Raw genomic sequence first — 14,038 nt, forward strand, 5'->3', positions numbered from 1 at the left:
ATGTGCCTTACACACAAAGCCTCAAAACTCCCGATTATTCCAAATGGTAGTAAATCCTCCCCAATCAAACAGATCGGTAACAAATATCTCTTGTGTAACCAACATACTATCAATCCTCTTGAGAGATTTACATGTACAAACACAACCCCAATTAGTAACAAAATTTCAAATGTAAAAACCTTTTGGTTCTTTCAAACCACTAGATGTTGCTTCTCAATTTATCATGGTAGGACTTTCAAATGAATCTTGATAGAAGATTTCTTAATCATACATCTTCCTTTCATACTTCACATGCAACAACATATTCTATAACTAGATCCTACTTTCCTTAGCTCATCAGCCTCTCAAAATGTATTCTCCAATTTCTTCTTTCAAGGTGTCCACCATGATTATGATATGCCCTCCCTCTTAACTAGGGAGATTTATTTTTATCTAGGCTCTCTCTTAAGGAGATCAACTTATTCTTATGAAATTGGAGAATCTTTCATGGCTTCCATCATACTCATTAGAGTTATCATGACCATTATCATTCATATAACTTTCTTCATCATGCTTATCATATCAACTTTACTTACGAACTGTTGGGAATCACAATTGTCGTTAGACCAAAACCCACATGTATTAGTCAATGATCGCATCGCCAGAGATAAGGATCCATGAGAGGTGGTTAGTCCATGTTGTGAAACACACAAGGAGCGTTGGTTTATCCAATGTCCAACAATCTCCCCCCAACGCATGTCGGGTTGTATTGAACTCGTGACCTATGCTTTGATACCACTTATTGGGAATCACGATTGCCGTTAGACCAAAACCCGCAGGTATTAGTCAATGATCGCATCACCAGAGATAAGGATCCATGAGAGGCGGTTAGTCCATGTTGTGAAACACACGGGGAGTGTTGGTTTATGTCAATATGGCAATATTCTGGATGAGTAAACAATGATGTGAGGCCAAGGAGAAGTAGAGAAGATCCATGAAGAAACAGGAGCAAGAAGCCATGAGGAGAAACCAAAGGAAAGACAAGACAATGAAGCAATTGGAGAGAATATCGGAAGTCATAGGAGCTGTCAGAGCAGAGCTATCAAATTAGAGAAGAGGTATTGGAGCAATATCAGAAGCCATCAGGGAAGCCATCAGAAGAGGAACACACATCAGGAGGAGAAGCCAACGTAAGAATAGTTAACAGAGGAGCCATATCATGCGATATTGGAGGAGTAACAAAGCAGAGCTATCAAAGTGTAAGAACAGAGGAGTAGAGCTATTGAAAGCCAAAGGAAGAACTATCGGGAGTATCGCATATGCCAAGAGTATAATGAAGGGGTACAAAGAGCGGAGGAGTGTATCTATATATATATATATATATATATATATATATATATATATAGATGTGATATAATAACACGAACCCGAATAGGTTATAGCAACAATCCTTAATATGACATCATATCCGCATTCAACAGCTAACTCGCAGGTTTGTAACAGTGGCAGCAGTTTTCAGGCGGACTCAAGGCTGTAAGTGGTATTTAGGGCTGATCACCCTATACCATTCATCGAATGACGTGTGGCAGGAGAAGGAGAGAGGAAATCGCCTTATTGAGTAGGTAATCCTCGTGCATGTATCTCACTCGATATCATTGTCGAGCATTGGATCAAATACGGTTTTGATCTATGGTGCAGGATCACCGAGTAGCTTTGTTGGTCAGGTGTAATATCAACCATCAGATGGGATGGTAGGATCTACGGTGGAGGATTGATCCGAAAAAAGGTAAGCATCGATAAACATGCCAAGGCTATGGAAAAGTGGAAAATGCAAGTTCTCGTGTGTTTGTGTATATTTCCATTATACGAGGGTTATAATAGAATTAAAGGGAAAACTGCTGAATGCGATATACTATGGACCCAACAGATGTATTAACAATCGTTTAATATAATATCAAGTCCGCCTCATCAGAATTATCATATCATAAGCCTTAACGGGATGCCACATTGAAATAATCGATTTCCATATATAGTTATATATATATATGCGATATAATAACACGAACCCGAATAGGTTATAGCAACAATCCTTAATATGACATCATATCCGCATTTAACAGCTAACTCGCAGGTTTGTAGCAGTGGCAGCGGTTTCAGGCGGACTCAAGGCTGTAAGTGGTATTTAGGGCTGATCACCCGATACCATTCATCGAATGACGTGTGGCAGGAGAAGGAGAGAGGAAATCGCCTTATTGGGCAGGTAATCCTCGTGCATGTAGCTCACTCGATATCATTGTCGAGCATTGGATCAAATACGGTTTTGATCTATGGTGCAGGATCACCGAGCAGCTTTGTTGGTCGGGTGTAATATCAACCATCAGATGGGATGGTAGGATCTACGGTGGAGTATTGATCCGGAAAAAGGTAAGCATCGATAAACACGCCAAGGCTATGGAAAAGTGGAAAATGCAAGTTCTCGTGTGTTTGTGTATATTTCCATTATACGAGGGTTATAATATAATTAAAGGGAAAACTGCTAAATGCGATATACTATGGACCCAACAGATGTATTAACAATCGTTTAATATAATATCACGTCCGCCTCATCGGAATTATCATATCATAAACCTTAACGGGATGCCACATTGAAACAACCGATTGCCATATATAGTTGCGGACCCAATGGTCCTATTATATTGCGCCCTCATGATCTATCGTGTTCTTCATGTCGGGAGTTATGTATCGCAAAGTTTAAAGCCCGTGGCACGTTAAAACTGCGATTGTGATAATAACGTGGACCCGAATACACCATTGCAACATGATTTAACATATTATCACATCCATCACATATCGCATATATTGTAAAGCCTTGCCACTCTATAAAGCGTTGATTGCGATAAAGGTGTGGAGGAGTGGACCCGATGAAGTTATAGATGCGGGCATAATGCATTTGAAGTTTGGCCTTAAGCGTTTCGGTTGGGTTTTTCCATATATTCCTGTGTATTTCAATATTTGTATTGCCTATGGTTTTTTAGGCCAAAAGCTTATAATAATGGTTCTGATAGTTCAGTGGGCCTGAACAATGGCAATTGCGATTGCGATGGTGACATGGCAGGTGGGGCCTCTTGATTGGTACAGTCTCTTCGTAAACAGTAAAGTCCTGTATATGAACATTATTAAAGAAAGAAAAGGGACCTCTCTGATATTGTTTAATAACCATCATTTCCTGTGTAATTTGGCCTACTCTTCTGAATCAACGTGTCTGTGAAGCATTGGTTAATTCGAATAGGCAGAGGAAACTATAGCAACCGAGGAGGGAAGCCGAAGGATCAAGCAAGCACAGAGGAAACTACAACAACCGAGGAGGAAGCCGAAGAGCCAACGGAAAGAGGTGATGGTCAGAGGCATTAGGAAGATACAAAAACAGAGAACAAGGAAGGTTGAATGTTGTTGAAAAAACTGGAATAAACAGAGGTAGCCAGAGGTCCAGTAGGACAGAAAAGGGCTGAAGGTCCAACAAGACAGGAGGCATTCGAAGGAAGAGCATCTTTGCTGATTGTGTTACCCTATGAAAGAATCAGAACTGTGATGAATTAATTAGGTACACAATGCAGTCTGTAGAACAATTCAGTGATGTAATAAATAAAGTTTTATCTAACATTGTTTGAAGGGAGAAGTAGCCAGCAGAGAAGCAGTCATGCTGAAGCATTTACTATTCCAGTGAGAACATATGCTTGAATAGAAGGTTGGTTCTTGTGCAGAGCTTAGTGCAGCTAATAGTAGACTCACTAAAGCTGTGTGGAGACATTATCAGAGATCATGATGGCTATTGCAGACTCTGTGTGGACAATATGAAGAGTTGTAAAGACTCCTTCATAAGAAGACTGGTTGCTATTGATGTTGTAGCATGGAGACTATAGTGAAGCTGCAAACAGACAGAACTCAGTAAAGAAGAGTTTTGAGAGTAGAACATTACTATCAAACATGCCTTGACAAGATTGGGTCGAATCCCTTAAGGTTGGTGCCTCAGAAGTTGGAAGAATTGGTGTCCTTGGGGTTGGTGCCTCAGAAACTGGAAGGATTAGTGTCTTTGAGGTTGGTGGCTCAGAACTGGAAGGATTGATGTCTTGGGAGTTGGTGCTCCTAAGTTCAAGGTTGGTGCCTTGACAAAAATAGAGTTGGTGCTCTAGAGTTTGGAGCCTCACAAAAGTCCAAGTTGGTGCTTGGCAACTGATTGCAACCATTTATATATTGTATATATTTTACTGCAAAAATTATATGAATAAAAACATTTATTCTTGTTGTTCATCTTGTGTTCTGAATATAAATGTTTTAACTAGTAAAACAATAGTTGAAACAAAAATACTAATTCACCCCCCTCTCAGTATTTCCAACACGAACATCTTCACCACCTTTAAGATTATGTACCTGCACAACCTAGATAGAAAGTACAACCAAATCTATAGAAGCATGAAGTTAACAATATTAGAATCATATAATAATGGAAGCATTCGACATTAGACATCAAACACCTAAACTTAGTTAGGTTCACAAACAAGAGACACATACCTTTCAACTTCAACTATATGCCAGGGTTTCATCATAAACCCTAGATTTCATCATCAAAACTTCGAGTACCTTAAAGATCACAACCTTTATTTAATCTAAGGCTTCATTGTTTCTTCCAAAGATATGACATACCCTACTACAAAATATTTCAAACCCTAGAAACAATTCAAACAAACATATCTCTATAATGCATCTAACAAATTTATAACTCATATGTTAGACTTCCACTAGGATTTAGTACAAGAACCTATATTTCATACATGAGCCATTAAACTCCAACAATCAAAACCAATCACAACTCAAATTCATATTTCAATAATTTTTCATAGATCTCAGATTATCACACTAGTCATCACATAGTAGTGAATTGAACTTCTATTAAGTTTTAGCTACAAAACCTTAGAATTCTCAAACACTATCACCCTAGAGAATCAAACTTTGTCTAGGGCTTAGTTTCAGACCTTAGGGCTCATGACCGTCAATAATTAGGTCAACATATATAGCTAGGATTCGTCATCATGCACAAGCATATCATAATATGTGTTAGTCAAGCCCAAAAGCATAATTACCAACATATTAAAGTTAGACATATAATGAACTTAATTAGAGTAGGGTTTTGATTGGACAAACACACATATACCTAGTATTTCATTCCTAGGACATTATCTAAAATAAGGGTCTTGCTTATATGCCCTACCAAAACTTTAATGATTTAGGGTTTCAATACATTACACAACAAACCCTAATACTTCATAGATTTGAGATTTCGTACATCACCATTCAACCCTAACAAGTTAGGGTTTTAATAACCATACCAAAACCCCAAAAATGACATCATCAAAGCATCAAACATTTCCTTTAGACTTCATCAATAACCCATACCCTTAAGTTAGGGTTTTTATAAAGAACCTTTCTTTGGTTCCACAAGAATTATCAAAGACATGAGGAGGGTAGATTTATCTAATGATGAATCACCCAATCAAGAATCTTTATGATTCAATAGAGCTAGACATAATAATTTTAGTAATGTAGAATCAATATACCTTTATGAAGAGAGAAAAACTTATAGTCCAAGACATACCTTTTGTTTCTTGAAAAACCTTGTAACTCCAATGCTTTGTCTTTGTGAGGCCTTCTTCCATAATCATTGAGTATTCAACAAGATTTTCCTAAGAAAGGAAAATATGAATAGAAATACGATTAGTATTTAATGCAAACAAACTTTAGATAATTAAGAAAACTAAAAATGGAAAGATAATACAAGGAATAAGATATTTATCTTTGGAAGTTGGTGAGGGCTCCCTCCAAGCTCAAGGGATACCTATAACCTTATAAAAACAATTCAAAAATGTTTTTCCCAAAATATGTTAAACCTACAAATACTAGAAATAAAAAATGATATAATTATGTAATGTTACTTCCTAAATTTTCCTTATGTTTGGAAAATCAAATTTTGACAATTTTGATTAATACTAGTTCAAGGAAAATTTTGGTTGAAAACATAGGAGAAATACTTTATTTGCATGCTAGTGGAATATGGAGTCCACATGAAGTACGCACCTGGGGAAGAAGGAATTGGAATTTCTTGAGGCAAATCAAATTGGTGGAGGGACCCACAATGAATGCATGGCCAACAATTATAAAAGAAAGGAATGAGGGAGCAATAGGGGTCTTTTGTCTATTTGAAAATCGAATTTGCCTTAGCTGTTTAGTTGAGTCAATATTGTGTTGTTTAGCACAAGAGATTCCCAAGGAGAGAAGCTCAACATTTCTTCGGTGGAATTCAAGTGCCACGCAAGGAAGGCTTCCCTTCATCACTGAGACTAGAAGAAGCATGAGCTAACGGTCCCATGCATTTCTGGGGTAGAGTATGCAATCTGGGAGCCACCATTGCACAGAGGGAGAAGTCACTTGTTGTTTGTGGAGTAGTGTTGTCGGGAAATTGACTAGAGAAGATAAAAGGGTGTTCTTTCATCATTTTCAAGAGTGTGGAGGGAAGTTACATCCAAGAGTACCAGCCTACACACAATTCTCACTTCCTCATACGTAGGACTACGTCATCTCCTCCATGACTGCGTAGTCATTGGAGTGAGACATTTTGGGGCAACATCATCCAGGGGAGTTTGGAGTTTGGGTGTAGGGAAATCATTTGGAAGGCCATTTGAGGAGGATTGTTGGAGTTGGGAGAGCAGATATTGACAGGATCAGTCATAGTAATTGAATTCGAAATTGGAGGAGGGTCAAGCTGTGAAGGGTCAAATTTTGAAGGTTGGAACCAAGGGAAACCCTTTCTAGGTTTTTTTGGGTTTTGGGCAAGGAGCACTCTCCTAATGTTATAGAATTTTATAGGTAGATTAGAGTGGGAAAATTAGGGGTGAAGTCGGGAAGTAGTGCAATTTTGGAGTAGAAACGCAGTTTTCTGGAGGAGATTTCTATTGTAGTTGTTGAGATTTCTTGTATTCATCACCTAGTGCTTGTAGCTTTCCTTGTGAAATCCCAGGTGCATTTTATCCAACTCATTTGTACCATGACAACTATTATTAATAAAATCTTGGCAAGTTTTTGGATTTGGAGAAATTTGTGGTTAATGTGTATGCATTTCAAAAAATTTATGTGTTGCTATCTTTGCATGTCTTTGTTATCATTGTAAAATTTCCATTAGGAATATTACAGTGGTATCAAAGCATGTTCTTGGCCAGGGTGGGGAACAAGAGCAGGTGATGCCACTGAGATACCAATGAATGGTTTTCCATAGAGGTCGTGGTAGAGGCAGAGGCAAGGGTCGAGGTAGAGAAGAGGACCTAAACCCATTCTTAGACACTGAAGTGGAAAATATCAGAGGAAGGATGGACAACCAAGAAGAGAATGAGCAGCCTAGGAAGAGGAACACGGACCAGGTCTTAGAAGAGCTGCTAAGAACAAACTCGTAGATGATGAGGCAAGGGCAACTGATGATGGACATGATGTAGTAGTTGATGGGCCTGCAAATGGGTGGAAGGTTGGAGGGAGAGCCTGAAGGTGATGGGGGTTGCAGAGCTGGAGGAGGAATTCATACCTATTAGCTCTCACACACCCCACAACATGGGAAAGCTGGTTGTCCTACTATGCCTCATTTCGTGGAGGAGGCTAAGCTAGAGAGAGAGTCAAACCCTGTTGCGGACTTGGTAGATTTTGTTGCCTCAGGCATTGATGAGCATGCAGGGTTAGATAGTCGGATCAAGAGGGTGATGTCCTTTGGAGAGTATATTCACCTCAAGGATAGGCACACTATTGGGGTTGGAGGCCACTGTAGGGGAGGAGCTTCCAACCAGGATGTGCAAAAGATAGCAAGTAAGGTCACACTTCCAAACTTCAATGGGTCAGCGAAGAGCTCAACCAAGGCATGGATCCAAAAAATTGATACATACTTCCACTTGAATCCCATGAGGGAAGTTTTTGGCATATGTTTCACCACCCTTCACTTGGAATGGGATGCACAGGAGTGGTAGCATCATGTATTGATCACATTGGAGTTCACTAGGAGGTCATTGAAGAGATTTGAGAGGAAGGATCCAGAGCTTCATTTAAGAGAGATAACCCACTTGAAACATATTGGTAGCACAAAGGTCTACATTATGGAGCTCCAGAGACTCACAGTGATGGTGACAGATATTTCAGAGGCACGGATGATCATGTTGTTTGTGGAGGGCTTGCTAAGCCTCTGCATGGCTGGGTGAGGGCTTACAAGCCCACATCACTATAGGATGCCATTTCCAGGACCCAAGACATGATTGATGCAGTGCCTAAGAACCAAGCCTTTGTTACTAAAAGACCCATAGCCCCATTGGGGAACATAGATTTGAGGCCACTACAGAGAGATGGAGGATGTGGCCAGTTGGATGATGACACATGGAGGGACCTTAGTAGGAGGAGGTTGTGTTTCACATGCTAGGAGCCTTGGGTACCAGGGCACAAGTGCACCAAGGGCAAAGTCCATTTCAACAAAGTGTTCTCAGATAGTGAGCTTGAGGAGGAGGAGGTCGAGACAATAGAGGAGTTAATATATGACAGAGGACCATCATTAGGAGGGCCACCACCACCACCTAGAGGATAATCGCTTGCCCCAACCAGGGGAGTCCTTGCTTCACTTCGGGGTGTGCCGAAGTATTTGAAACTCAGGATCAGGGGGACCATACAAGGGCAATGTGTGTCAGTCTTGGTTGACAGTGGGGCCACCCATAATTTCATTGATGCCTAAATGGTGGAGCATAGGGGCATCTAGACAGCTAAATTTGAGGGGTCCTCAGTCTTGGTACCCAGAGATCAGACCATGCAGTGTATTAAGTCTGTCCCCGGGCTGACCTTGAAGATGGGGAACTTCTCACTCACTGATCGTTTCTTTGATGTCCCATACACTAATGTGATGTTGGGTGTCCAGTGGTTGTATGCATTAGGGAAGGTCACTACTGATTGGTAGAAGCGAGAGATGGAGTTCAAGGGGCTAGATGGGAAGCATGTATTGTTGAGGAGAATGCAGTCTTATCCCCCTCAAATAGTTTCATCCCACTAAATGGAGGAAAATTTGCGACATGGAGATGTGGAGTGGGCAGTTGAGTTGCGATTTTTGAGTCAAGGGCACAGGCAGATGCTACACACCCAGATATACTAGCCTTATTGGAGAGGAACCAGGGGGTTTCTGAGGATGTTCCACGAGGTAGATCTCCCGGTCATGGATTTGAGCACACCATTGAGCTAGAGGAGGGGGTGAATGCAGTCATCACCACCCCTTATAGGCACCCAAATTTCTATAAGGACAAGATAGAGCTGGCCATTTAGGAGTTGTTGAGATTGGGACAAATTAGGCCTAGCTCGAGCCCATTTTATTCTTCCACGGTGCTGGTGAAGAAGAAAGATGGGACGTTGCACATGTGTATCAACTACCGATCTCTCAATAATAAGACATTGAAGAACAGATACCCCATTCCATGCATAGATGAGTTGATGGATGAGCTTAGAGGAGATAAATACTTCTCTAAGATAGATATGCATTCGGAGTATCATAAGATCTGCATGAGGGAGTAGGATATCTTGCAGACTAATTTTCGTTGCCATTATGGACATTTCAAGTTCTTGGTGATGCCCTTTGGGCTAACCAATGCTCCAACTACATTCCAGCCTTGTATGAACGACATGTTCTATGGGAAGTTGAGATGCTTTGTCCTGGTTTTCTTTGATGACATACTCATTTACAATAGGACATGGGAGGAGCACCTTCAGCATTTGGAGGAACTGCTTCACATATTTGAGGAGAAGCAGCTGTATGCGAAGGTGTCCAAATGTGAGTTTGGACTACTGAAGATGTTGTACCTAGGGCTTGTGATTAGGGAAGATGGAGTGAAGGTGCATCAAGAGAATATTCGGGCTATACTAGATTGGACGACACCCAAGAATGTGACAAAGTTGAGGGGGTTCTTGGGAATTTGTACATATTATAGGAGATTTGTGAGAGGTTTCTCACAGCTTATAGCACCTATTACGAATTTGACAAAGATGGGAGCTTTTGAGTGGATGTAGGTGGCAGAGGAGTCTTTTGAGTGCCTCAAGAGGGTCATGAGCAGCTGCTCGGTCTTAGCCCTATTGGATTTCACACGACCCTTTGTGTTGGAGTGTGATGCCTCCGGTGAAGGGGTTGGGCTCATTTTAACACAAGGGGGCCATCCTATTGCATTTGAGAGCAGGAAAATGTTGCCTAATGAGTGTTTGTACTTCATGTATGACAAGCTGATGTTGGCAGTGCCACATGCACTGGCCAAACTTAGAAAATATCTAGTGGGAAGCTAGTTCAAAGTGAAGATTGATCACAACAATGTTTGATTCCTCCTTGAGCAACAATCATTAGAGGAGAGGAAGTGAAAATGGGTGAGTAAGCTTTAGTCTTACGATTTTGAGATTGAGTATGTGAAGGGAAAACACAATGTGGTAGTAGATGCCCTCTCTAGGAGACCAACAACGCTGCCTTTGATGGATGTCATGTAGGATTGGAAGGCTCAAATATTTTTTGAGTACTCCAAGGTCAAGCAGGCTTGTGATGTTCTGGATGGCACACACCGAGATGACTGATTCTGGATGATGGACAATGTTATTTACTGTAAGGACCAGATCTATCTGGTGCCAGGATCTCAACTGAAGGAGAGGATCATGTAGGCAATCCATCATTCTCCACTAGGAGGACACCCATGCTTCCTTAAGACATATTGTGCTATCAGGGAGAGATTCTCTCGGTGGGGGTTCAAGGGAGATGTTTTGAATCACGTGAGGGAGTGTGTGGATTTATAGAGAAATAATGTGGAGCTGACCCACCTGGTCATTTTTCTACAACGGTCCCCATTCCGAAGAGGAAGTGGGAGATCATATCCATGGACTTCATCATCAGGCTTCTAGTTGCATAGGGGTGGGACTGCATCTATGTGGTGGTCAATAGATTGACCAATTTTTCCCACTTCTTTGCTATTTCATCTAGATCTTCAGCCTCCTAGGTGGCTGAGTTATTATTTCAGGAGGTTTTTCTGTTGCATGGTCTTCCCAAGACCCTTATGAGTGATAGGGACAAAAGATTGATGGGGGCTTTTGTTGGAGGAAATGTAGCTAGGTTCGGTCTTCATAAATGTACTTTTGATATTTGTATTTATTCAAGAAAAGAAATAGTATTTTTATGATATATGTTAATGAGTTTCTTTCTCATTTAAATAACTCTAGCACTAGTTAAAGTGCTATAGGTAAGTCAAAGAGTGAAAATAAAAAGGTTGAAGACCTTAAGGGCATGTTACACCTTGTATAAATATGTATTTAAGTCAAGAGAATACCTCCAAGAAAAGTCAAGTCTCTTCCTATGCTAAGGCACCATCAAGAAGCTCCTTCAAGCATACAATGCCACCACAGAAACCATCTGAAGTATACTCTTCAATTCGGCCTGCAAACAGGTGACAAGTCGGCCTTCTAGTTAGCCTAAATGGATGGGTAGTCCTCCATATATAGAGTTTGTCCACTCCTCTATAATGCATTCAATTAGCTTTGAAATATGCAAAGGAAAGGAGGCAAAAGAGGAACAAAGGAAGATGAATTAAAGGGTCTACAAGGACAACAAAATAAGGAGGAAGAAAAACAAAGGTAGGGGATTGTTTCTAGGGCTAGAAATGATCACACATGCAAGGAGAAGGAGGAAAAATATGTGGATATGACACTAGGGACAAGAAATTTATAATCTTGTGTTGTTTGGGTTTTAAACTAGGCCTACAAGGTCTCCCAAGACAAACGAAGGAGACTATCTATCTAGCTAAGGAAAAGGACCCTAATTCTCTGGGGTACCTCTCACACATGCGAGAATTAGGGCTACACTGTTGTCATAACATTCCTCCCTTGACATTCATAAAAGTTCATTGGTGTTGGGTGTGGAGCCTGATTATCTTCTTTATTTAGAGGTATCACTAAATTGGGCCCTAGTTCATAATGTGGCAGCAACTTCACCCGTAAAATGTACGTTGCAAGGGGGGTCCAGGGGGGGCAGATGTGATCCTTGGGAGCCCCACCTTGGTAGGGGATTGGGGCAGCACCCCCGAAGCTAAAAATAGATGTAAAATTGCCTTGTAAAATGTTGTAATTTCATAAGCTGTTCATTAGGCAGATGACGATAGAAGTTATGTTTAATTTAAGGTTTTTTTTCCCTAGAAGGCAAATTGTCGCTATATATGAGGGAATTATATTGTGTCTATGAAGATCTGTATTCTGAGTGAGAAAGAGAGAGGATATTGTATGAGAGCGAAGAGCGAATTACATTAGATCTGTTGTAGGTTGTATCTCTTCATTTTGCTTGGATAATATAAAAGGAAGGACCAGTTGTTTCTCTGTGGACATACCCCAAATTGGGTGAACCACGTATATCTGTGTCTCTCTTGCTTTATGCATTTTCTGCGTTCCATTTCTCTGTAATATATACTTTTCTAAGAATGGGTTGGCTAAGAGAGTGAAGGTATCACCATAAGGGAAGGGTCTCATCAAAGTCATGTCTTCTAGAGCAAGTATAACAAGAGTTACCAACAATTGAAAGAAGAACGAAGTGCCAGAAGAAGGAAGACGAAGTGCCAAAAGAAGTCTCATGGAACAAAGTGTCGGGAAACAAGGTGCAGAAAGAGGGAAGGACTTTACTTGTGCTTGGAGTATATTCTTGTATGGGATCTAGGGTTTGGCATTGATCAATAGAAGCTTCAATAAGAGAAATTCACTAAAGGGTTTTCCTCTCAAGATAAGAGAGGTTTTGGCCGTGACAGAGAGCCAACAACTTGTGTTCTTGTTTTTATGTTTTGGTAGCAGTTTGATGAAGTACACACATATGCACTAATAATAAGAAGAAGAATAATATAATAAGGAAAAGTAAAAATACTACATGAATTGTTATCAAGTAACAAAGAATCACACTACACTACATTGCGCTAGATTCTTCAACATGGTATCAGAGCTAAGGTGACTCATCAAGGAAAGGGCATCTCAAGAACGTTCATCAAGGAATGACATCTACAAGGTTGAAGCATCAAACTAAGAAATCTCTATCACATCAAGGACAAGAAGATCTACAATCCATCATTCATCAAGGAAGTCTACAAAGCTATAAGAAGAGCTTTACATTAAGGCACCTACAAAGAAGAGCAGGTTGAAGCAAGACCTACATTAAGCTACAAGTCATCAAGAAAATCTCATCATTAAGAAAGTCCACTTGAAGAAGGCAACTTGAATATCATTAAGGTCCAAGGAAGGAAAACCATCAAGTATTCAAGAAGAAGGAAAATCCACTACATCTCAAAATATATCAAGTAAGTACATGTCCCCTTCTAAATATACATCAATGTATTTTTGCAAGGAAAGCAATAAATTGGTAGCTACCAATAACTTTCTTGCATGGAAGAAGAGGACTGATCCACTTCTCAAGGAGAATGAAATCCTAGAACATGTCAAAGGGAATTTCATTATCCCTACTAAGGAACAAACTCAAGCCTTAGCTAAGTACAATAAGGATGAGACAAGAGCTCAAAGGATTCTAATAGAATCAATCAAGGACTCTCTCATTCCTTATGTCTCCAAATTTGAGACATTGAAAGAAATTCATGATAAGCTAGTAGAGTTATTCTCGGTATCCATAACCAAAGAAGTAATATCTCTAAGGAATGAATTATACAATATGAAGATAAAAAAGGAAGGAATAGCTCCCTACTTCATGAAAATATCTGAAATGAGAGATCAAATTCAAGAGCTTGGGGAATTCATGTCTAACAAAGAGATGACAATTGTAGTACTCAATGCTCTACTTGAGGATTGGGGCAACTTCACATCAAGCATATATGCCAAGAAGGAAGTAACCACTCTTAGTGAAATGTGGTATCTATTTAGGACAAAGGAAACTAGACTTAAACAAAGGAAGATTTTGGATCAAAGGAGAAAGAATTTGCTACCATGGCCAGGA

The sequence above is a fragment of the Pinus tabuliformis genome, chromosome X (genome assembly GCF_031772625.1).
Source record: "Pinus tabuliformis cultivar Carrire ecotype Pingquan chromosome X, CPIR1, whole genome shotgun sequence".
Classification (NCBI taxonomy): Eukaryota; Viridiplantae; Streptophyta; class Pinopsida; order Pinales; family Pinaceae; genus Pinus; species Pinus tabuliformis.